Genomic DNA, 24116 nt, shown 5'->3' on the forward strand with positions numbered 1-24116 from the left:
AAAAAAAAAAAGAGTTAAATGTTGAATAAGCTGATATTAAGATACAAAAAATTCAAGTGAACATGTCCAGCAGGCAGATGAAGATGCAGGACTAGAGTTTAAAAGGTTGAGCATTTTTCAAATATTTCCTCATGTCACCTCTGGAATTAGTTGGTTTTGCACACGTGGTTCAAATCTTCCTAATTTGACCAAATTCATTGAGGACAAGGATGGTGTATTACATTTATTCATTTGCTAACCTCCAAGGCACTATGAGCAGTGGGATGTACACAGCGGGGAATTAGAAAGTAGCCCTTAAATATATTACAAACTCCACAAGAATATGATCATTCATAATGACAACGAGCCTATTGTGGATGGGAGGGAATGGAGGTGAGAACAGCATTCCTCTGGGTAGACAGTATTCTGTCTCCTATTTCCTACAGACCCTTCTTCCTCCTTCCACTTTTGTATTCTTCATCTGTTAATCAGTATCTGAGTTAGCCAAAGAAGTTTGATCCCTGATTATCATCTCACTGTTTTGAATAGCAAGATTGCTACATTATCAGTTGGACCCAGAGCCCAAACTCCACAGAGCTTTGTGATATCCAGATTTCATTTGAAAGCATTATTAGGTGAGTCACCCTTAGAATTATATATAGGGATAATTTAGTTTGGTGTTCACTAATGATATTGGTGTATCTAAGGTATCTGAAGTGCCACCCCCATCCTGAGCAAAACTAAAGGACATCCAAATTTCAAAAGCAAGATTGCCCTCCCTAGGAACAGTTTCTGAAGGCAGTGACTTTTAGATGACATAATTTCTAAGAAAACAGATATGTCACATTTGATTTTTGGTGAGAAATGGTCAAGGAGCTATTTGGACTTTAAAATCAATTTAGCAAACATTTATTGAACACCTACAATGTTTCACATTATGCCAGGTACATTTGGACGTACAAGACACATGCATACATATACATACTAACCTCTGCCCTGAAATAATTCGGTTACAGAGAAAGGGGCAAAATCAATGTAGAATACCATAAGAGAGTACCTGGCAGCCAAGGATCATTTGAAGAAATGTGTTTTGTTTTAGCCTAGAGAAGAAACGATTTGGAAGAATGTGAACGTGTTTGAAAGTTTATCACATGGAACAAGAATCAGATTTGTATTCTTTCACCCTCAAGGGAAAGCTAGGAGCAATGATTATCATTAAAATTATTAAAACAACTTATAATATAATAGTATTACATATTATTAATATTATATTATGTATCACATCTATTATATAATACATTAATAATAAATTATTAATTTTTTTTGCACTGCGAATACTAATGATTATGATAGTTTACATTCACAAAACATTTTAAGGTTTCCAAAGTACTTTTTATATGTATTACACTCCTTTCCGCCTCATCATAAAACTGTGAAAAAGATACTCTAGATTACTATCTCCATTTTACAATTGAGGAAACTGTGGTCCAGATGTAATCTGCTAGGACATATCAGACACGTTTTAACCCATCTACTTGAATCCAAATCTAGTGCTCTTTCCCTTCCAAGCTGTCCCAAAGTGAAGTGGGATACCTCAGGAAGTTATGGGCTCCCTCCCCATTGCTGAGAGCTTCATAGAGGCTGAATGACTCCTCATCAGATATCAGAGAGAAGATTCCTATTAAAGTAAGAGCTGGATAAGACAATTTGAAATTCTTTACAATTCTGAGATTCAGAAATTCTATTCAAATGCTAGATTTTGTAGAACAGAGAAAAGTGCCTTTGGTGTATGCTGAAGTCTTCTGGGAAGGATTCACAGAGAAAGCACCATGAGAAGAGGCTTGGAGAAAGAGCAGTATTTTAATAGGAATGGAAAACCAGAAGGATAATTCCAGATGGGGATAGCAATGGAAGCTAAGAATTTTAAATACCCATTTTTTTTGCTTTTTTGTTATGGAAATTGCCTCTCCTTTGTTGTTCAGTTGTGTCTAACTCTTTGTGACCCCATTTGGGATTTTCCTGTAAAGATACTGGAATGGTTTGCCATTTCCTTTTCTAGCTCATTTTATAGATGAGGAAACTGAGGCAAACAAGCTTATGCCCATGATCGCCTTGTTCATAAGTGTCTGAGTCTTCCTGCCTCTAATCCCAGCACTCTTTCTATACCACCTAGCTTCCTCTGTGTCTTTCTCATAACTACCTTAATAATTTTTCCTTCAGTAAAGCACAACTGTAAGCACTGGAGTACAGTACCTAGAGTATCAAACTTGGAATCAAGAAGACTTTGACTCAAATCTTTCCTCACTCAATTTACTAGTTTTTCCCTGTCAAAGTCCCTTAATCATTTTGTTACCTCAGTTTCCTCATCTGTAAAGTTAGAGGCATGGACTCTGTCATCTCTAAAATCTCTTCCAGCTCTAAATCTATGATTCTAAGGTTTCTGAGACTCCTTCCAACCGAGATTCCTTGGACTTCCTCCCTCCTAATATTTCCTCTTAAACTAGTTTTTTAAGGCTTGTCTAACTGAAACTGAAGACTATTAGGACTATTTAAATACTCCTGGGCTTTCAAATAAAAAGTTAAAAATGAAACCTTTGAGTTATGTGAGCGATACTTATGTATTTTAAGAAATGAAATTCCTTGGCATAATACATTGCCATTACCGTTACCAGTCTCACAGTTAATGACTAAATAAATGACTCCTACTTTTGGCTTGGTAAATATTTCTTTCCCCATTATCATTTATTCTCTTGTGGGAGCCATAGACTGAATCATAAACTCAGCACGGAGAATTGTTTTAAGTTTATTTTATGCAATATTTAGTAGAAACTTCCTATAACATCTATTAACAGAGGTAATGGGTTTTTTTCCTTTCCTGGTTAGTCTGTACTCCTTGGATATCCATAAAATGAGCATTTAACACACTCTGGGCCTGGGTCTACCCTGTTCTCAAATTGTGGAGATTTAGAAGTAGGCACGAATGAAATTCTCTAAAGTACAGTAAGTGTCAAATCCATGCCACAGCCTTAGCTACAGAATAAAAAAATAAAAAACCCAACAACCTGTGCACATTTTTATGACATGGGGAGGACTTTAGAAGGAAAGCTATAAAAATACACACCGAAAAGCCTATCTTCCCCTTGGGTTTTGCTCATGTGTATATTGGGTCATGGGGAAAAGACATTTTATTCATGCCTGTGGACCATGAGCCCATAACCAAGCCACTGTTCACCTGGCAGCAGCTTCCCTAATTCCAGGGCAAATACTTTGGAGAAAAGAATAGCCCCCCGAGTGTTAGCCCTGCAAACCTGAGCCCAGAAGGCAATAGCAAAAGCCACTGGGTAGCCATAGCCCCTGGGTTCATCAGATGTGGCAACAGCAATGGAAAGAATACTCCCTGGATTTGGAGTCTGTAAAACCCCAACTCTGAGCCTCCCTTTCCATCTCTAACTATAATATAGCACCCATTTCACTCTATGTGCCCATCTTCCATCCTATTCAGAAAGCAATGACTTGGCTGGGGAGCAGGAACGGGAAGTGATGAGAGATGCAGCTGCAGAAGGGAGATGATGGACCTCAGGACAACAATGGTGGCAGTAGGCTTCTCCTTGCCAGAGCTGATGGATCCACCTCCCCCTGCTCTGTAATAATCAACTGCATCCAGGAGATATGAGAAGTCCTGGCCAGGGGCAGCTGATGGCATATAATGGATAGAGAACTGGACCTGGAATCAGGGAGACCCGAGCTTAAATCCAGTCCCAGCTATGTGATTCCAGGCAAGCCACTAATTCTCTTTTTGCCTCAATTTTCTCACCTGTAAAATGGAGATGACTTAATACCTACCTCACAAGGGTCTTGTGACAATCAAATGAGATAGTTACAAAAAATCATTTGGCACAGTTCCTGGTACCATATAAATACTTATTCCCATCCATTTCCCTGCCTATCAGTACCACGACAGTTTAGAGCAAAATCTGCATTGGCAGAGAGATCTTCTGCCTTCTCTAGACAGTCTTCCCATGCCTAGGCATCCACAGTGCCCCAGGGTGACCCTGAGCCCTTGATCCAGAGCTCTTGCAGATTTTCCACCTCATCATCTGAGGAGCAATCCTTCAGGAAATATGATTTGAGAATTAAATAGACACTCCTTTGCCTATTACCTGGGAAGAAGGAATGGGCAAGTAAATTCCCACTATGCATTTCTTGGAATTTCTGGATTTAATAGATTTTCCTGTAATGGCTGAGGGTTTGAGGGAGCTAATAGAGTTGTATTATTATTGTTATAATATCCTCCTTTTTTGCTTATTCATTCTGTGCTCAAAGAAAGCAGTATCTGAGCATGCTAGTCTCCTTTTTTTTTTGAGAAATGATTTTATTATGCCAAGAACCTTTGACTCAAGCTCATTAAAATGTAGCATAGGTAAAGAAAGAGTTCATCAAGGAGTAGGGAGTAGAGAGCTTGTTTTTGAGTAGGTAAATTCAGCAGCTAGGTGGCCCAGTGCATAGAGTGCCAGGCCTTGAGTTCAAATCTAACCTCAGACACTAGTTGTGTTGATCCATTGACATCACAACTCTGTTTATCTCAGTTTTATCATCTGAGAAGGAAACGGCAACTCACTTTAGTATCTTTGCCAAGAAAACCCCAAATGGGGTCACAAGGAGTTGGACATGACTAAAATGACTGAATGACAGACAATAAAAAAATTCACAAATCTACTCACCCTCTGAAAATGGCTTAACATTGTTCCACAGAGAAAAGTAGAGTAGAGGAATAGATGATCTCCCTGAGAACCAGTGGGGTACATTCAATTAGCCAGAGTGGGGATAATGCTCCCCTGATTCTGATCCAACCTTTGGAATAGTATCTGAATAATAGCTACCAATACTACTTGGTAGTTAGAAATATAAAATGAGGGAAGTGGAGTAGATCAATTTTAAGGTTCCTTCTCACTCTAAATCCTACCATTTTTTGGTCTTTGTATCCCTAGCACCTAGCACAGTGCCTGGCACTTAGTATATACTGAATAAAAGCTAGTAAAATATAAATGAATCTTATTTATAAGTTTTTTTAATTCTGTTAATGTTATAGCTCTAACATGGAAACCAATGCTGGATATGTAATCAAAGGACTGGGTTCAACTCCTATCTCTGTCATTTATTACCAAAGTGAAGTTAGGAAATTTACCTAGCTCTGGTTCTCAGTTTTCTCATCTGTAAAGTGGGATTGGACCTAATTATTTACAAGACCCCTTCAGACTCTAAAAATGCACAACAGTAACATGTTTGCCATTATAATATTTTCTTTCAAAGAATAGCTAGAGAGGTGGTTCCACAGAATTTATCTTTAGAGTCAGTGCTAGGGGATAGGATGTAAAGTATACTCTTCCTGGAGGAACACCTATTCTTGAGCAATCCAACAAAACAGCAATCAACTATTTTATTAAAAATCTTCAGCAGAACTAAAAGCAATGCAATGATCCAGGACAATTCTGAGGGATTTTTGAGAAAGAATGCTATCCACATCTAGAGAAAGAACTGTGCGAGTAGAGACGCAGAAGAAAACACATGATTTATCACTTGTTTGTATGGGTATATAATTCGGGAGTTTGGTTTTAAAAGATTACACTATTACAAAAATGAATAATATTGGAATAGGATTTGTGTGATAATATATGTATAACCCAATGGAATTTCTTGTCAACTCTGGGAGGGAGAAAGGAAGAGTGGAGGGAGACAGCAAGAATCATGCAACCATGGGGAAATAAATAAAAATTTTAAATTAAAAAAAAAAACATCTTCAGCAGAGGAAGACATCATTTTCCCCTGAAAACTCCCTGCAGTACTTCACAAGCCTGGCATTCAGGAAATTTCCTTAAATCCATCCTACTACAAGCTAAGCCGGTTCTCACTTATCCTATGCTTAGTGGAAACAGAGAATTTCCATATTGCTCCTGTTCTCTACTTTCAGGCTGTTAATAGTTTTTACATGGCTCAGTCCCCTGATTAATGTGAACTAAAGGCTGATGGGAAGCCAAGCAACAAGTCTTAGCTACAGTCAGTTAGTTGTTCATTAAACTTGTTTTCCTCTTCCTGAGTAAATCTACTGAACCGTGCTACAACCATTTTTCCCTTTATATAAATAGCTTCCCTTTGATCAAATTCCTAAGACATTGATTAGGATGAATGAAGGTATGTCCATCTCACTTTCCATCCATTTCCTCCATTTCTGAGAGGCAGTTTTAAAAGTTCCTGAATTAAGAGATCAGTTTCTAGAATAGTAACACTGGGTTTCAATCTCGGATGTATTTAATTAGAATTTATAAATTAATAGCACCTCTTTGGAGAAGATATATTCTAAATCCGCCTGGGATTCAAGGAACTACTGAACTGAAGCAATTTGCTAGCTCTGCAGTCCTTAATAAATATACAATTCTGTCTAAGAATAGCAAGGCATTGTTCTAAAATTAAAAATAATCACTAAAGCTGGGTGGCAGGATGTGTGCTGTATGTGAAGCCTCTACAGGCCTGGCTGTGCCATATTTAATTAAGGAGTTTTATTTGCATCAATAAATTATTATCCAAGGTAAAATAAAAGTTACTCGGATTGTTCACAGTCAATTTTGTTTAGGGGTACAATTAGTGGTTTTTGTCTACTGCAAAATAATTTATCTAGGAATCAATTTCAGCACCAAGAAAGAGCACAACTAGCCTATAATTACAATCTTCCAAAAGTTAATTGCAAATAGCTATGGACAGGAAATGTACACGTATTTCTCTGAATTGGCCTGAATCCTTCACTAAAATCCTGTTACAGGACTTCATTGTATTGTGGATATGACCCCAAGTTCTTGAAGGCTGACAGAAGAATTAAAACTTGAGCAGTTTATGAGTACCAGATTAACCAAATTCTAAATTTTGAGAGCCTCATTCCCAGGATATTGAATAAAGAAAGACCAAAAAAGAGATGGTGGGGAAGAGGAAGACAGAGACAGAGAGAGACTGGCCATAGCAATTCATTAAACCAACTACTAAAAGGCAGAGTTCTTGGAATATGCAATTGTGGAGAGAATATCCATATAAATTAAATAAGGATATTCTGATAGAATTGGTCAGGATTTTTCAATTTTCCCTAAATTTGGACTTGTATAAAACCTGAAATGTCATTTCTTGGTGTATTGCTATATGTGTAGATGTCTGTGTGATTCCAAAAAAGGAATTTGGGCCATTCGGGGGTGTGGCTTGTCTTTGGGCAGACAGGCTATCGTTGTTCAAGATCAATTATTAGAAACAAGTCAACAAATTGTCTTAATTTGGAACTTAATAGGAAACTTGCCAAAGTTAAAGATCTTCCCAAGTTCAATGTGTTCAACTGGTTAAAAAAAGACTCTACGGGAGAAGGGGCAAGAAGTAGTAGAAGGATGAATTTTTTAAGTGATTTGGAGGGCTTTGGAATTGATGACAGGGCAGAGATTGATTGGAGAGAATAAATTTAAGAAAATTTGGAGACAAATTGAAGTGGTGGAGGAGTACTAGAGGTAATGGACATGCTTAGGAGGATCATATCAAGAACTGAAAGAGGATAGACCAAGAGAATATCTTGAAAAAGAGAGAAGAAAGTGAAGGCACTAAGGATGAGAGACTTGAGCTGGAAGAGGTGAAAGATAAGTAGATAATACAAGGTATGGGGCAGCTAGGTGGCAAAATGGACAGTGCAGCAGGTCTAAAGTCAGAAGGACAGGAATTCAAATCTAACGTCAGATGCTTACTAAGTGTATGACCTTGAGCAAGTCGCTAACACTGTTTGCTTTGGTTTTCTCACGTGTAAAATGAGCTAGAGGAGGAAATGGCAAACTCATTTCAGTGCCTATGTCAAGAAAACCTTAAATGGGCTCACAAAGAGTCAGACACGACTGAAAAATAATCATACAACAAAAATATATACAAAATCAATACAAAAATACATGAACAACAAAACACAAAGGTAAGAAATTATTTCAAAGGTAAGAACATAGCAAAATGAATAGCACAAATGGCCCCATTGTATTATATCTTCAGATACCAAAAGAACTGGAAGATATGGTTGTTGAACCTATTCTAGGGATCCTTGAAAGATTATGGAGAATAGAAAGGGTACTTTAGAATTGGATTTTTTAAGTTGTCCTCATGTTCAGAAAAAGGAAGACTAAGAAGTCTGCAAACACTAGCTCAATTAAAGACTTGAGATAAAAAAAAAATGGTATCTACCTTCAGAAAAAGAACTAAGGGAATTTGAATGTAAATCAAAGGTTTTTTCACTTTAGTTTTTTCATTGTTTTATGGAGGAGCCTGTGCTTTCTTTCACAACATAACTAAAATGGAAATATGTTTTGCATGATTGGATATGCATAATCTTTATCAAATTGCTTACTGCTTAAGGGGAGGTAGGAATAGAAGGAAGGAATTTGGAATTGAAATTTTAAAAAATGTTAAAATTTATTCACATATATACTTGGGAAAAATAAAATATTATTTGAAATAAATAATCAGAAAGTGAAAAAATAGGTCAATGAATATAACATCAATTGTTGGTAACATCTTAAAATATATAAAAGGTATACTTAAATAAAAGACAATAAAATAGACAATGAAGAAATATCAGTACTCAACATATATGCACCAAATGGTATAGCATCCAGATTTTTAAAGGAGAAACTATTGCAGCTTAAGAAGGAAATAGATAGTAAAACTATGTTAGTAGGGGACCTGAACCTTCCCCTAATAGATCTAGAAAAATTGAAACAAAAAATAAGTTAGAAAGAAGTAAGAAGAGTGAATGAAATTTTAGAAAAATTAAAGTTAATAAATATTTGGAGAAAAATAAATAGGGATAAAAAGAAATATACCTTCTCTTCAGCAGCACATGATACATATACAAAGTTTGACCATATAATAGGGCGTAAAAACATCGCAAACAAATGCAGAAAATCATAAGTGATAAATGCAACTTTTTCAGATAATTATGTGCTAAACATTACAATTAGTAAGAGTTCATGGAAAGGCAACTTAAAAATTATTTGGAAATTAAGTAATCTAATTCTCCCAAACTGGTGGGTTAAAAAAACAAATCATAGAAACAATTACTGATTGCAATGAAGAGAATAACAATGAGGAGACAGCATATCAAAATTTATGGGATACAGTCAAAGTGGTATACAGTGGAAAATGTATATCCCTGAGTGCCTATATCAACAAAAAAGAGAAAGATGAGATCAACAAACTGGGCATACAACTATAAAAACTATAAAAAGAACAAATTAAAAGTCCTCAGATAAAGACCAAATTGGAAATCCCAAAAATCAAAGGAGAAATTAATAAAATTGAAAGTAAAAGAATTATTGAACTAATAAATAAGACTAGGAGCTGGTATTTTGGGGGGAAAAACAAGAAAAATAGATAAAGTATTGGTTAATCTAATTTTTAAAAAAAGAAAGAAGAGAATCAAATTAACAGTATTATGAATAAAAAGGATGATTTCATCTCTAATGAAAAGGAAATTAAGGCATTTATTAAGAGCTATTTTGCCGAATTATATGACAATAAATATGCCAATATAGGTGAAATGGATGTATATTTACAAAAATATAAATTGCCTAAATTAACAAAAGAGGAAATAGAATAAGGAAATAATCCCATATCAGAAAAAAGAAATTGAACAAGCCATCAAGGAACTTCCAAAGAAAAAATTCCCAGGGCCAGATAGATTCACAAGTGAATTCTATCAAACATTTAAAGAACAACTAATTCCAATCCTCTACAAATTATTCAACAAAATAAGCAAAGGAGGAGTTTTACCAAATTCATTTTATAACACAAATATGATACTGATTCTCAAGGAAGACCAAAGGCAGAGAAAGAAAACTATAAACCAGTGATGGGCAAACTACAACCCGCAGGCCAGATGCAGCCCCCTGAAATGTTCTATCCGGGCCATGAGACATTATTCCTAATCTGACAAATACAATGAGTAGGATACAATACAATGAAACTTTGAAAGAGTTGCCTTAGAAACAGACTGACAGATGAGCATTTCCTTTCCTTTGGTCTCCTCTTTAAAAAGTTTGCCCATCACTGCTATAAACCAATCTCTTTAATGAACATAGATGCAAAAATCTTAAATAAAATACTAGTTAAAAGACTACAACAAGTTATCACAAAGATTATTTACTATGACCAGGTAAGATTTATACCAAGAATGCAAGGATGGTTTAATATTAAGAAAACCAACAGCATAGTTGACCACATCAATAACCAAACTACTAGAAATCACATGATTATCACAATAGAGGTAGAAAAAGCCTTTGATAAAATACAACACCCATTCCTGTTGAAAACACTAGAAAGAATAGAAATAAAAGGGCATTTCCTCAAAATAATAAGTAGTATTTACTTAAAACCATCAGCAAGTATCATCTGTAATAGGGATAAGTTTGAAGCCTTCCCAATAAAAAAAGGAGTGAACCAAGGATACCCATTATCACCACTACTATTTAATATTGTACTAGAAATGCTAGCAATAACAATTAGAGAACAAAAAGAATTGAAGGGATCAAAGCAGGCAATGAGGAAACTAAAGTATTACTCTTTGCATATGATATGATGGTATACTTAGAGAATCCTAGAAAATCAACTAAAAAGCTGGTGGAAATAATAACTTTAGCAAAGTTGCAAGGTACAAAATAAACCCACATAAATCATCAGCATTTCTATATATTTCCAACAAAATTCAACAGCAGGAGTTAGAAAGACAAACTCAATTTAACACCACTCTAGACAATATAAAATATTTAGGAATCTATCTGCCGAGACAAATATAGGAATTATATGAACACAACTACAAACACTTTTCACAGAAATAAAACTAGGTCTAAACAAATGGAAAAACATTGATTGTTCCTGGATAGGATGAGCTAATATAGTAAAAATGACAATTCTACCTAAATTAATTAATTATTCAGTGCCATACCTATCAAACTACCAAAAACCTTTTTTGTAGAATTAGAAAAAAGTATAATAAGGTTCATCTGGAAGAACAAAAGATCAAGAATATCAAGGGAAATACTGAAAAAAGTGAAATATTGAGGCCTATCAGTACCAGATCTTAACCTATACTATAAAGCAGTGGTTATCAAAACAATATGGTACTGGCTAAGAGATAGAAGTGTGTATCAATGGAATAGACTTGGGGCAAATGAGCTCAGCAAGTTAGTGTTTGATAAACCCAAAGATCCCAGCTTTTGGGACAAGAACTCACTATTTGACAAAAACTGCTGGGAAAATTGGAAAACAGTATGGGAAAAATTAGGTTTAGATCAACATCTTACACCCTATACCAAGATAAATTCAAAATGGAGAAATGATTTAAATATAAAGAGTGAAATCATAAATAAATTAGGTGAACATAGAATAGAATACTTGTCAGATCTGGGGGAAAGGAAGGAATTTAAGACCAAGAAAGAGATAGAAAACATTACAAAATGTAAAATGAATGACTTTGATTATATCAAATTAAAAAGGTTTTGCAAAAAATGCAACCAAAATTAGAAGGAAAGCAACAAACTGGGAAAACATTTTTATAACAAAAATCTCAGACAAAGGTTTAATTTCCCAAATATATTAGGAGTTAAGGCAATTGTACAAAAAATCAAGCAAGCTATTCCCCAATTGACAAACTGTCAAGGGATATAAATAGGCAGTTTTTAGGTGAAGAAATCAAAATTATCAATAATCACATGAAAAAAGTGTTCTAAATCCCTCCTGATTAGAGAAATGCAAATCAAAACAACATTGAGGTACTACCTCACATCTAGCAGATTGGCCAGTATGGCAGCAAGGGAAAGTGATAAATGTTGGAGGGGATGTGACAAAATTGGGACACTAATACACTGCTGGTAGAGTTGTGAATTGGTCCAGCCATTCTGGAGTGCAATTTGGAATTACGCCCAAAGAGCTTTAATAGACTGCCTGTCTTTGATCTAGTCATACCACTGTTGGGTTTGTACCCCAAAGAGATAATAAGGAAAAATACTTGTACAAAAATATTTATAGCCACACTCTTTGTGGTGGCAAAAAATTGGAAAACCAGGGGTGTCCATCAATTAGGAAATGGCTTAACAAATGTGGTATCTGATGGTGATTGAATGTTATTGTGCTGAAAGGAATAATGAACTGGAGGAATTCCATGAGAACTGGAAAGATCTCCAGGAATTGATGCAGAATGAAAGGAGCAGAACCAGGAGAACATTGTACACAGAGACTGATTCATTATGGTACAATCAAATGTAATAGACTTTTCTACTAGCAGGGAACTTATGAAAAAGAACTGTGGGAGTGGAAACTCAGAAGAAAAACATATGATCAATCATGTGGTTCAATGGGTATATGATTGGGATTTGGGGCATTAAAAAATCACTCTATTGCAAATATGAATAACATGGAAATAGGTTTTGAATAATGATACATGTATAACCCAGTGGAATTGCTTGACAGCTCCAAGAAGGGGTGGGGAAAATCATGAATCATGTAACCATGGTAAAATATTCTAAATAAATTTTTTAAAAGAGAGAAGTATTAGTCTTAAGCAAAACAAACTCTTAAAGAAGAGGAGGAAAACAAAGAGCAAGGAAAGTATGAGAATAGGATGGAGGGACATACATAATTAACAATCATAATTGTATATGTGAGTGGGATGAACTCATCTGAAAATGGATTATACAGTAGAATCCAGGGGAAAAAATGCTGTTTACAGGAAACACATTTGAAGCAGTAAGACACACGTAGTCAAAATATGGAAATAAGGCAAAATCTGTTGTTTCAGGTGAAGCAACATAAGCAGGGGAAATAGTCATGACTTCAGACAAAGCAACAGTAAAAATGAAAACAATTAAGAGATAATCAAGTAAACTACATTTTGCTAAAAGGTACCATAGAAAATTAATATCAGTACTAACATATATGCACCAAATGGCTTAGCATCTAAACCTTTAAAGGAAAACTTAAATGAGTTCTAGGGAACAATTCATAGTAAAACTATAATAGTGGGGATCTCAGTTTATCCCTCTTAACCTAGATAAATGTAAGCAAAAAAAGAATTAAAATATCTGAATAGAATTTTTGAAAAGTCAGATATGCTCGACCTATGGAAAATATTGAATGGGAACAGAAAAGAATATATGTATCTCACCTATGCATTGCACCTTCACAAGAACTAGTCATGTTTTAGGGCATAAAAATGTCACAAGCAAAAGTAGATAAAGTAAATGCATGTTTCATATATCCAGTAAAAGGCTGCTGATTGATGAAATAATTTTTAAAAACATTTAACAGTAGCATAGAAAGAATATTCCACAAAGATATAGCACCATATATGATAGACATAGTTCTATTATCTCTAAACAGAAAGAAAGGTACTTTGACTCACATAGTAGTGGGACATCCATCAATTTTAAGGGGCTCTAATTCCTTCTGGGCTGAAATTTTTATTCCTTGGACAACCAGAAAGCTGAGTTGGCAGACAGAGCCCTAGTCTGAGTGAATCAATGCTTAGAGATGGCTTCCCTGACTTCTAGAGAAAAAAATTAGTGTAACCTATGTATTAGTAGCCCTAGAAAAATCTGCTCCTACCACAAAAACCCTTTATGATCAGACTCCAACCTTTTCTTCCAGGATTATTACATATTACTCCCTTTCATGCTCAATAGGGTTCAACCAACCCAGCAAGAAGCTGCTTATCTTTATATATAATATCCTTCTTCTCTCTCCAAGCCTTTGTATATAACTTGTTTTCTATGTCTGGAATACAATCCTTTCTTACCTTTGCCACACGGGTTTCCAGTTATAAATCTTAGCACTGAGATATGTTTCATGCAAAAAGATAATGACCTCTTAGCTCTCTTACTTCAGATGGACCAGATGTATGGTGAAGATCAGTGACCGTGTCATCATTTCTATTCTAGCCCTGATGTTCCTCATGCTATTCCTACTTATTATCACTGCTTTATTATCAAAAGACTATGAACTGTAAAGATATGGTATCACCAATCACGTGGTCCATATTGTTAAGATTTGGGAATTAGTCACTTTAAAAGAAGATCAAACCTGGGGTTTCTGACCTTTCCCCTCCATATTCAGTCATTCTTCAGAAGCCTATTATATGGTTTATTTAGCTTTGTTTTGAGTGAAGTACTGGGTTTTTTGTTTGGTTTGGGTTTTTTTTTAGTTTTTCTTTTCTTCCTCTATTATCAACTATTTCAGGTCTCCCATAATCCTAATGTCAATGTTGTCCAGTAAGAGCCCTAAAGCTGTCTGAATGATAGAAAGTCCTCTAGAAAACCTTTGACTTTGCCAAAAAGGCTAAGGTCCTGCCAATAAAAGGAGACCATTTTTTCCTTAAAAGGTTTTTAGAGAATCAGGCCCAGAGATGGGAAGTCTTGGGTTCAAATTTGGCCTCACTTCCTTGTTGTGACCCTGAGCAAGTCACTTAACCCCCATTGTCCAGCCTTTACCACTCTTCTCCTTTGGAGTCAATACTTACTATTAATTCTAAATGGAAGGTAAGAGGATTTTTGTTGTTCTTCTTTTTTTAAGGTTTTGAAACCATCCTGGAGACTTAATTTGCTCTGGGGACTCAGACTTCGGTCATTGATCTAGCTTCCTGGTGGGCTAGGTACAAAAAAGTCCAGGGCATGCATAGTCGACAACTTCTCCAATGAACCACTATGGAAAACATAGCCAGAGAAGCTACTTACAAGTGAATCAATGTTACATCCTTGCTGAATATCTTTTCTCTATTTTGAATATTCTTCTCCTTCTATGGCTAATTAAATCTCTTTTTGGTTAATGTCAAATGGTCTATTTTCCATTTAATCTAATCTCAAACCTTAAACTACCAGACTGATCTAAGTCATGCTTGGCCGCCTTCTTGGTAAGGAAAGACAGAGTTGATAATTCTCTCTCTTCCTCTCTAGGTAGCAGCATGTAACTCTGGGACTTGCCATGATTGGGGGGGGCAAGTGTTGGCCCTTTCCCATACTGGTAGAATGGCAACTGCTCCCTTTGGCAAACAGAGCTGAGGTTTAGGAAGGTGAACTTAAGCTTAAACTTCTGGTTTTTTCATCTGCTTTATATATCTTTGCCTAAATATATGTAACTAAACAACATTCTTGAGATGGATTTATTTAGCCTTGGAAGCAATTTATTGAGTGTCAGAGGTCCAGAAAGCTTTGGTCTCCTGATTGGAGTTGTTAGCAAGAGTAAAATAACATAAGTGCAGCTGATAAGTCTACCATCAACAGAAGGAGCTCAACCCCTAGGCGGACTTACCAGAAAAACAAGGACCCAGAAGGAATTGTTTGGACAATACAGAACTGAAATGAAATGTAAAATATGTTTTCCTACAAATTATGTAAGGTAGTAGCTATAAGTTATTGGTGCTTGATCTGTTAATTTATGCTCTGGGATCTTGTATGTGTTATGTATTTTTATGGGGGAAATAAATAACTGTCCTATATCTGAACCATAGAGCACCTTTGTATTCCCAACTTTGGGGGATTATGCTAGTTATGCGTGAAACCTAAGCTATAAGCAATTTGCCTAGAGGTGGGGAGAACATAAAGAGTCAGAGGCAATGAAGCAGAAGAGCCTGATCCCTTCCTTTGGAGGTCAGGCTCCCCCAGGTTTTTACTTAATCAGTGTGTACAGGTTCCTAGTTTAGAATAACCCTTGGTGAAGAGAAGATGGTGAACCCCAGGCCCCAAGGTCATCAATGAATTGTTGTTTTATATGTTTCTACAAATGTAAAAACCAGGTTCCCCCTCTACAAATACTTAGGGTAATAAAAGCATATTGAGTAGGTGGCAGCCTTTATTTTACCCTATAGAAAACACAGGTGCCTATAAACCAATATTGCACTTAGAGTAGCAAAAAACCTCTTCTCGGGAAGAAAAATGAACATGGGGTTACCAATGGAACAATAAATTCCATTAAAATCTCACCCTCCCAGGCATGTTGTTGTACTCCGTGGTTTAGAGCATCCCCCTAAACCCCTACCAAAGGCAGGGTGACTATTTGCAGATATAGATAAGCAACTCTCTCCTCTGGCACTGTACTATCTAAATAATTCAGAATAGCATAGGGGAGTGGCAGGATCCTAATCTCATCCTCTCACCCAATTGTGTCATCAATTTAGTCCCTTTGGTGTGCTTCCAGCTTTGGGGACCAGGTTGGTAAGTCCTCTTTTTTCCCATAGAGATATTGAGGAAATCCCCTTTTCTTTTTATAATGTTATTAACCTGGGATCTATCTACTTTTTAAAAATGATAACTATTATGTTTTATTTTATGCATTTAAGATCATGAATCTGAGAAAAAGGTCCATACACTTCACCAGACTAACAGAGGGGTCCATGACAGAAAAAAGGTTATGAACTTCTGCTCTAATAGGTCTAATACCCAAATTCTCCAACTTGGGCTTCATTTCAAGGCAAATCCTAAGGCTGTAACAGCTTAACAAATCTTCATTCTTTGTCAGAAGCTAGATCGCAGTGTCTAGGAGCTTTCCCTGTTCCTCTAACAAGAAGGCTGCTGTTCACAAACGTTGTCCATGCAATTTTCAACTAAGAAGATATTGACAATTGCCATATGTTTTTGTAAGAATTCTTGATGCTTCACCATTATTTAGATGCTGCTTCCATCTCCTAGACTAGGAAACTCCACTCTCATTACTCTGATTGGTGCTCATTAAGAAACATAAAGTTAGAAAGTGGCAAGAAACTTAAATTCCAGGAGCTGCTCCCACAGGCTACCTGGGCAAGCACATGAAACTTTACCAAAAAATAGCTGTCTGCTCTCAGCAGGGATAGTGGGGAGGAGAGGTGATAATCTATGAGAAAGGCATGAAGGAAAAGACAAAAATGGGAGAAAGAGGTTAATACTGAACTTCTAACTACCTTTTATAATTCAACACGGAGAAGAGACTCCTCTGAGAAATGAATCCATCCTTCCAAGAATCTTTGAGGCAGTATTAGTTACTGAAACTAATTCTGTGGGTGGTAACAAGGGGTAGCTTAATCAGTCAACTGATCTTGAGACTTCTAATCATTCAGACCTAGTCAAGAGTTGTCTGTCTTCTTAACAAGATGCCACTATGCCCATGCTCTGTAAAGCTATCTGATCATCAAATTGATCAAAGGAATAATCAACCTCCTCTCCTTTCAAAAACAATTCAAATTTAGCTGCTCTATTTTCAGCAGAGCTCTAGCAGATGTACAGGTAATTCAATGGCATCATCTATTTCTTCTTTATATCCAAAGCATCTGCAATATATTCTGATGACAAAATTCTGTTTCTGTCCCCACTGATGTTCACCAACATGTTGTCTATCATGCTTTCCTCCCCTGGTTCTTGAATTTCTTCATAGGTATTTGTCTTATTAATATAAAACACTATTCATCACAAATAAAGAGGAAATTAAAGCAATCATTAGGAGCTTTTTTGCCCAATTATATGCCAATAAATCCTACTAAGTGAAGTGGATAAATATTTACAAATATATAAATTGTCCTGATTAACAAAAGAGGAAATAGAATGCTTAAATAATCCCATCTCAAAGTAAGACATTGAACAACCCTACAAGGGACTCCCTAAGAAAAAAATCTCCAGGGCCAGATGGATTTACAAGTGAATTCTATCAAACATTCAAAGAACAATTAATCCCAATACTACATAAACTATTTGGAAAAGAAGGAGTCCAACCAAATTCCTTTTATGACACAAAAAAGAAAATTATAGACCAATTTCCTTAAGGAAATAGATATAAGAATTTTAAACAAGTTACTAGCAAGGAGACTACAGCAATATATCACAAGGATCATTCACTATGACCAAGTAGGATTTATACCAGGAATGCAAGGCTGGTTTAATATTAGGAAAACTATCAGCATAATTGACCATATCAACAACCAAACTAACAGAAATCATGATTACCTCAACAGATGCAGAAAAAGCCTTCAACAAAATACAACGTCCATTCCTATTAAAAACACTATAAAGCATAGGAACAAAAATCATCTGTAATGGAAATTAGTTAGAAGCATTCTAAATAAGATCAGGGGTGAAGCAAGGATGTATATTATCACCACTGTTATTTAATATTGTGCTAGAAATGCTAGCGTTGGCAATAAGAAAAGAAAAAAATTGAAGAAATTAAAGTAGACAATAAGAAAACTAAACTATCCTCTTTACAGATGATATGATGCTATACTTAGAGGACCCTAGAAAATCAACTAAAAAACTAATAGAAATAATTAGTAATTTTAGCAAAGTTTCAGGAAACAAAATAAATCCACATAAATCATCAACATTTCTATATACTACCAACAAAGTTTACCAACAAGAGATAGAAATAGGAATTTATTTAAAATAACTCTAGACCAGTGATGGGCAAAAATTTTAAAGAAGGGGCCAAAGGAAAGGAAATGCTCTTCTGTCAGTCTGTTTCTAAGGTATCTCTTTCCAGGTTTCATTGTATTGTATCCTACTCATTGTATTTGTCAAATTAGGAATAATGTCGGTGGGATGGAACATTTCAGGGGGTCACATCTGGCCCTAAGGCCATAGTTTGCCCATCACTACTCTAGACAATTTAAAATACTTGGGAATCTGCTTGCCAAGACAAAGGAATTATATGAACACAATTACAAAAAAACTTTTCACACAAATAAAGCCAGATCTAAACAACTGGAAAAATATTAATTATTCATGGGTAGGCTTACCCAACATAATTAAGATGACAATTCTACCTAACTTATTCAGTGCCATACAAATCTACAAAATGATTTGATAGAATGAGAATAAATAATAACAAAATTCATCTGGTTGAACAGTCAAGAATATCAAGGGAATTAATGAAAAAAAATATATAAAGGAAGATGGCCTTCTAAGTACCATATCTCAAACTGTATTACACAGCAGGAATCCTCAAAATGATTTGGTACTAGTTAAGAAATGGAATGATGGGTTAATGGAATAGATTAGCCATACAATATACAGGGGCAAATGATCAAAGCAATCTAGTGTTTGATAAATTCAAAGATTGTAACTTTGGGGATAAGAACTCACCATTTAACAAAAACTTCTGGAAAAACTGAAAAATAGTATGGCAAAAACAAAGTAGAGACCAATATCTCACACTTTATAATAAGATGGTCAAAATGTACATATTATTTAGACATAAAGTATGATACCATAAGTAAATTAGAGGAGCATAGAAGAATTTTCCCATCAGATCTATGGAGAAGGGAAGAATTTATGAACAAAAAAGAGATAGAGAACATTATGAGATAGAAAATGAATAATTTTTATTATATTCAATTAAACTTTTTCTACAGACAAAACCAATGTAATCAAGATTACAAGGGAAACAAGAAAGGGGGGTTAACTTACAACAAATTTCTCTGATAAAGGCTTTATTTTTTTAAGATGAGGAGAAATCAAAGGTATAAATAATCACATGAAAAAAATGTTCTAAATCATTCTTGATGAGAGAATTGCAAATTAAAACAACTCTGAGGTACCCACCTCACATCTTTCAGATTGATCAATATGACAATAAATGGAAATGATAAATGTTGGAAAGGATGTAGCAAAATTAGGACACTAATGCTTTATTGGTAGAGTTGTAAACTGATCCAATTCTGAAGGGCAATTTGGAACTATGCTCAAAGGGGTATAAAACTGGAAGATTTAGCAGATTGCCTTAAGGAAATGTATCTTACTGCCTACCAAAAAGAATGAGGAACATTTCATTCTTTGAAATTTCCAACATGATTCTTAGCTGGAACCTTAGTAAAAGTAACATTATAATAAAGTTGATAGATTGATTAAATTGACAGATTAATTTAAAATTTTAATGATTTAGTAATAGGAATAGGAAACATTAATTCACACCCCCCAAAAAAAGGTTAACATAATTGGACTAGTGATGTTCAAAAGATAAAATGTATACATGCATATATACATGCATTCAAGAAAGACACTTCAAGTCACTTTGTGACATTCTTAAAAGTGATTTTTAAAAATTAGTACTAAGGGGGACAGCTGGGGAGCTCAATGGATTGAGAGCCAGGCCTAGAGACGGGAGGTCCTAGGTTCAAATCCGGCCTCAGACACTTCCCAGCTGTATGACCCTGGGCAAGTCACTTGACCCCCATTGCCTAGCTCTTACCACTCTTCTGCCTTGGAGCCAATACACAGTATCAACTCCAAGATGGAAGGTAAGGGTTTTAAAAAAACAAAACAAAAAACAAAAAAAATTAGTACTAAGTATGAGTTCCAAGGCATAAGAGTGGTAAGGACTAGGCAATTGGGGTTAAGTGACTTGCCTAAGGTCATACAAGTAGGAAGTGTCTGGGGCCAGATTTGAACCCAGGATTTCCCATCTCCAGGTCTGGCTCTTTCTCTACTGAGCCACCTGGCAGCCCCCATAAAAGTGATTTTTAAAATTTTGTGTCTATAATAGGCCCTTTATCATTACCATTAGACGACTAGTGGGGTCTTTTGTTTGACATAAATAGCAGACGCATTTTATGTCTGGACTGGACTTTGGGAAATTAATTAAGAACCTCATGGAAAATTGAACTGATATTTATGCTAAGAAAACTATAACAAGAAAATTGTCAACAACAAACAATGCCAAATAAAGCAAAGGAAAAAAAACACTCAACATTCTGACTATTAAATACATATGCTTTATCCTGTCAACTTAATTGTTTCATTCTTCCCTTCCTCAATTCTGGGATGGTTAAACAGTTAAAATGACAATGCCTAAATAGCTTGTTAACATCACTCTCCTATTTACTAAGTACCACTTCATTTCATCTAGTCTGATTCTTTCTGGTTGATAATCTGAAGATGAACTGCAAACAGCCCATGGCAAGTGAGGCTGTCTCTGTTCAGTGCTATCTTTTTCTTAGAGAGCACAGTTCTTTTCTGATCATCTTGGGCCAGCTTTACCAAAGGCAACCAAAACAGACCCCTCTCCATTTTGTCAAGACACTCTTGCCTTTTATAGTGGAGGCAGATGATGTCATTTTTACCCATTTGTTTCCAATTAACTTCCCCCTCAAGTTGTGTCTGTGAATGATTCAGCAACCTGACTTTATAAGGGGCCACTCTATTCTGAAGCACAACCAACATATGCTACATACAATTAGTCCTGCTAACATATGAATTTCAAGTTAAACATAAACAGATTTCATCAGTACACCCTACCTACTTAATGATTACAAACAGAAATATGTCACAGGGCCAGAATGGGAAAGGGCAGGAAAATAAAGATCATACGTAGGAAGAAGCATACATTAAAAATTCATTTCAACAAGTATGTGTTGGCCAACTATTATGTATTCAACAGAAAATCCCTGTGGTGGCTATATCGAAAGGTATATGGCCCCCCAATTCCTCCTAGAAGGAGCCTTCTGTTTTGGGGGAGAACAATTAAAACAATTGGAACTTAAAATAATTAGAAAAATAAATAATTGTTGGTTGAAAATAATCTAGTGTGAATACAATTATTGATGGATAGATTTCAAGTTTGTTGTGTTATTTTCATCTATATTTGACTCTTTGTGGCTCTTTTGGGGGTTTTCTTGGCAAAATAGCAGAGTAGTTTCTAATTTCCTTCTACAGCTCATTTTACAGGTGAGGGAACTGAGGCAAACAAGACTAAATGACTTGCTCAGAGTCAAGCAGCTAGCAAGTGCTAAGGTCAGATTTGAGTTCAGTTCTTCCTGACTCTAGGAACAAAATTATAAATTTACTAGTAGTCTAAACTCTAATCTCTGAGTGAATGATTCAGCAGTCTAGTAGGAAAGTTTGGTGATCGTGGTAAGGTAGATAATAGGTAGGAAATAGTCATATTATTATTATTATTAGGCATGGGGGGGGGGGGATAAATTTATATTCAATTTATATTAGTTTGGAGGCAGTCACCCAGACCCCAGAGAAAGGAATGTCCCTAGTTATTACCCTAATCATCAGCATCTATCATGAAATCAGTGTGTAGTATTGGGATGAGATCTGCTATCAGAAGACCTGGGTTTAAGTTCCAGTTTGGCTATTGATTACTTGTATCATTTTGGCTCAATTACTTCACCTCTGTGTACCTCAGTTTCCTAATATGTAAAATGAGGGGATTAGATGACATGACATTTAAGGTAGCTTCCAACTCCCAGGTCTATAGTCCTAAGGTAGAGTGGAATCTATATTTAGGGAGGTTAGCATCTAATATAGAGCCATGCTAGCAAAAATATCACCATAATGGCAGTCTGATGTGGATTTTTTCACTAAATATTTTGCCTTTTATAACAGACATGTATTCTGCAACGCCATCCTGCCTTGATGTGTCCAAGCAGTCATGGGTCATATAGCTTTGCTCCTTCCATGGTCTCAGATGCTACAAATATAATTATCTTCACTTGACAAATAAAACCGATACTTAAAGAGGCAAATAGCTTGTCCATGATCCACAGCCAGGAATTGGCTCAAGGAATATAGCACTTCCCAGGTTTTTCCTCTTACTTCTCTAGTTTTTCTTTTTATAATTCCTTTGTTGGCTCTTCTTTCTCCTCTTACTTCCAAACTAAGATCTAGCCCCTTTTTACCCCAAACATTTAGCCCTCTTTTGAACTAGTCTTAATCTCTTCAGCTATGGGGGGGTGGGGAGATAACTTTATATTTTCTGCTAACTTCTCTCTAATCTTTTTCTCTTGCATTGACCTCTCCTTTGAGCTCCTTACCTGCATCTCCACTTCCTGAAGGGCATGGTCATTTGCATGTCTTGCCCAGATTCTCAAATTGATCCATGACTTCACTGATTAAGGACTTTGTTCCAATGAAACAGATGGGAACCCATCTATCCATAACTACCTATCCTAAGCAATTTTTGACCATGTCTTCTCAGAAGTCTGCCATAAGTGGACCACCAAAAGCAGTTAGACTGTCTTTGATAATTTCATGATGTCTCAAGGGTGCCAGTGGGGTATTCTGACTGCCAACCTGTTATTCTTCATCTCTTGTCCCATAACCAAGTCATTTTCCCTTATATCACAGAGTCACTTGATCACTCCCTTTATCCCTATTCTACTTCAGAGTTCCTTATTAGTTATGTGTTGTATCCTGCTCACATCCACTATGCATCTCTCACTTATTTTTAGTTCTTTGGAGGTAGAGGTAGTCTACATTTCTAATGCCATTTAGCATCTCTGGTATGATGTTAATATTGACAAAATAAACCTTTACTTTCCTAGAGAGTTTGAGGTAAGTAAAAGATTTTTGCAATTTCCCAAAAGTAATACACTCCACTTTCTTCCTCCTTTTTGATACCAGGCCTAGTCATTGTCCATCTGTGTTGTCTGTCAAATGGCCCTAAATATAGGTAAAGGAGGAAAAAAATCTAAGAATAATCAGGTTGCCTCCAAATTTTGACCAAGAAAAAAAAACTTTGGACATCATACTGCAAGAGCAAGAAGGCAAAAAGAAAATAGGAAAAGTCCACTGATTAGCTTCCGAAAGAAACCCCAAAAAGGAAAAGTTCCAGAAATGTTATGACTCTCAAGTTTCTAGGTCAAAGAAAAAAATACTTCGGGGATACAGAAAAAAAGAGTTCAAGTATGAAGAAACTGGAATTAAGTTCATACAAGACTTGGCAGCTAAGAGAAGATGATATTGGAATTTGATATTCCAAAAGGCAAAAGATTTGCCAACATGAATAACATCCTACAGAACTAATTATCATCCTATAGGGGAATAAAACACCTTCTATATGCAATATACTAGAGTTGAATAGAAGCTTTGAACTGCAAATGCAGGATTCAAATGAAACTTGAAAGGTAAATATATTGAGCACTGAAAAGGGGCTATCAGGATGATGAAGTACTTAATTCTAAAAGAGGAAGGAAAAACAAGTGAACCTTCAAAATTTTATTGTTTTCAAGGGCCAGATGGAGTTAAAGAAACCAAACTAATATGACCTAGGGATGGACTTAAGAAGAGACAAGAGGAAGAAGGAAAGAAAGAAAAAGAAAGAAAGAAAGAAAGAAAGAAAGA

The sequence above is a fragment of the Gracilinanus agilis genome, chromosome 1 (genome assembly GCF_016433145.1).
Source record: "Gracilinanus agilis isolate LMUSP501 chromosome 1, AgileGrace, whole genome shotgun sequence".
NCBI lineage: Eukaryota > Metazoa > Chordata > Mammalia > Didelphimorphia > Didelphidae > Gracilinanus > Gracilinanus agilis.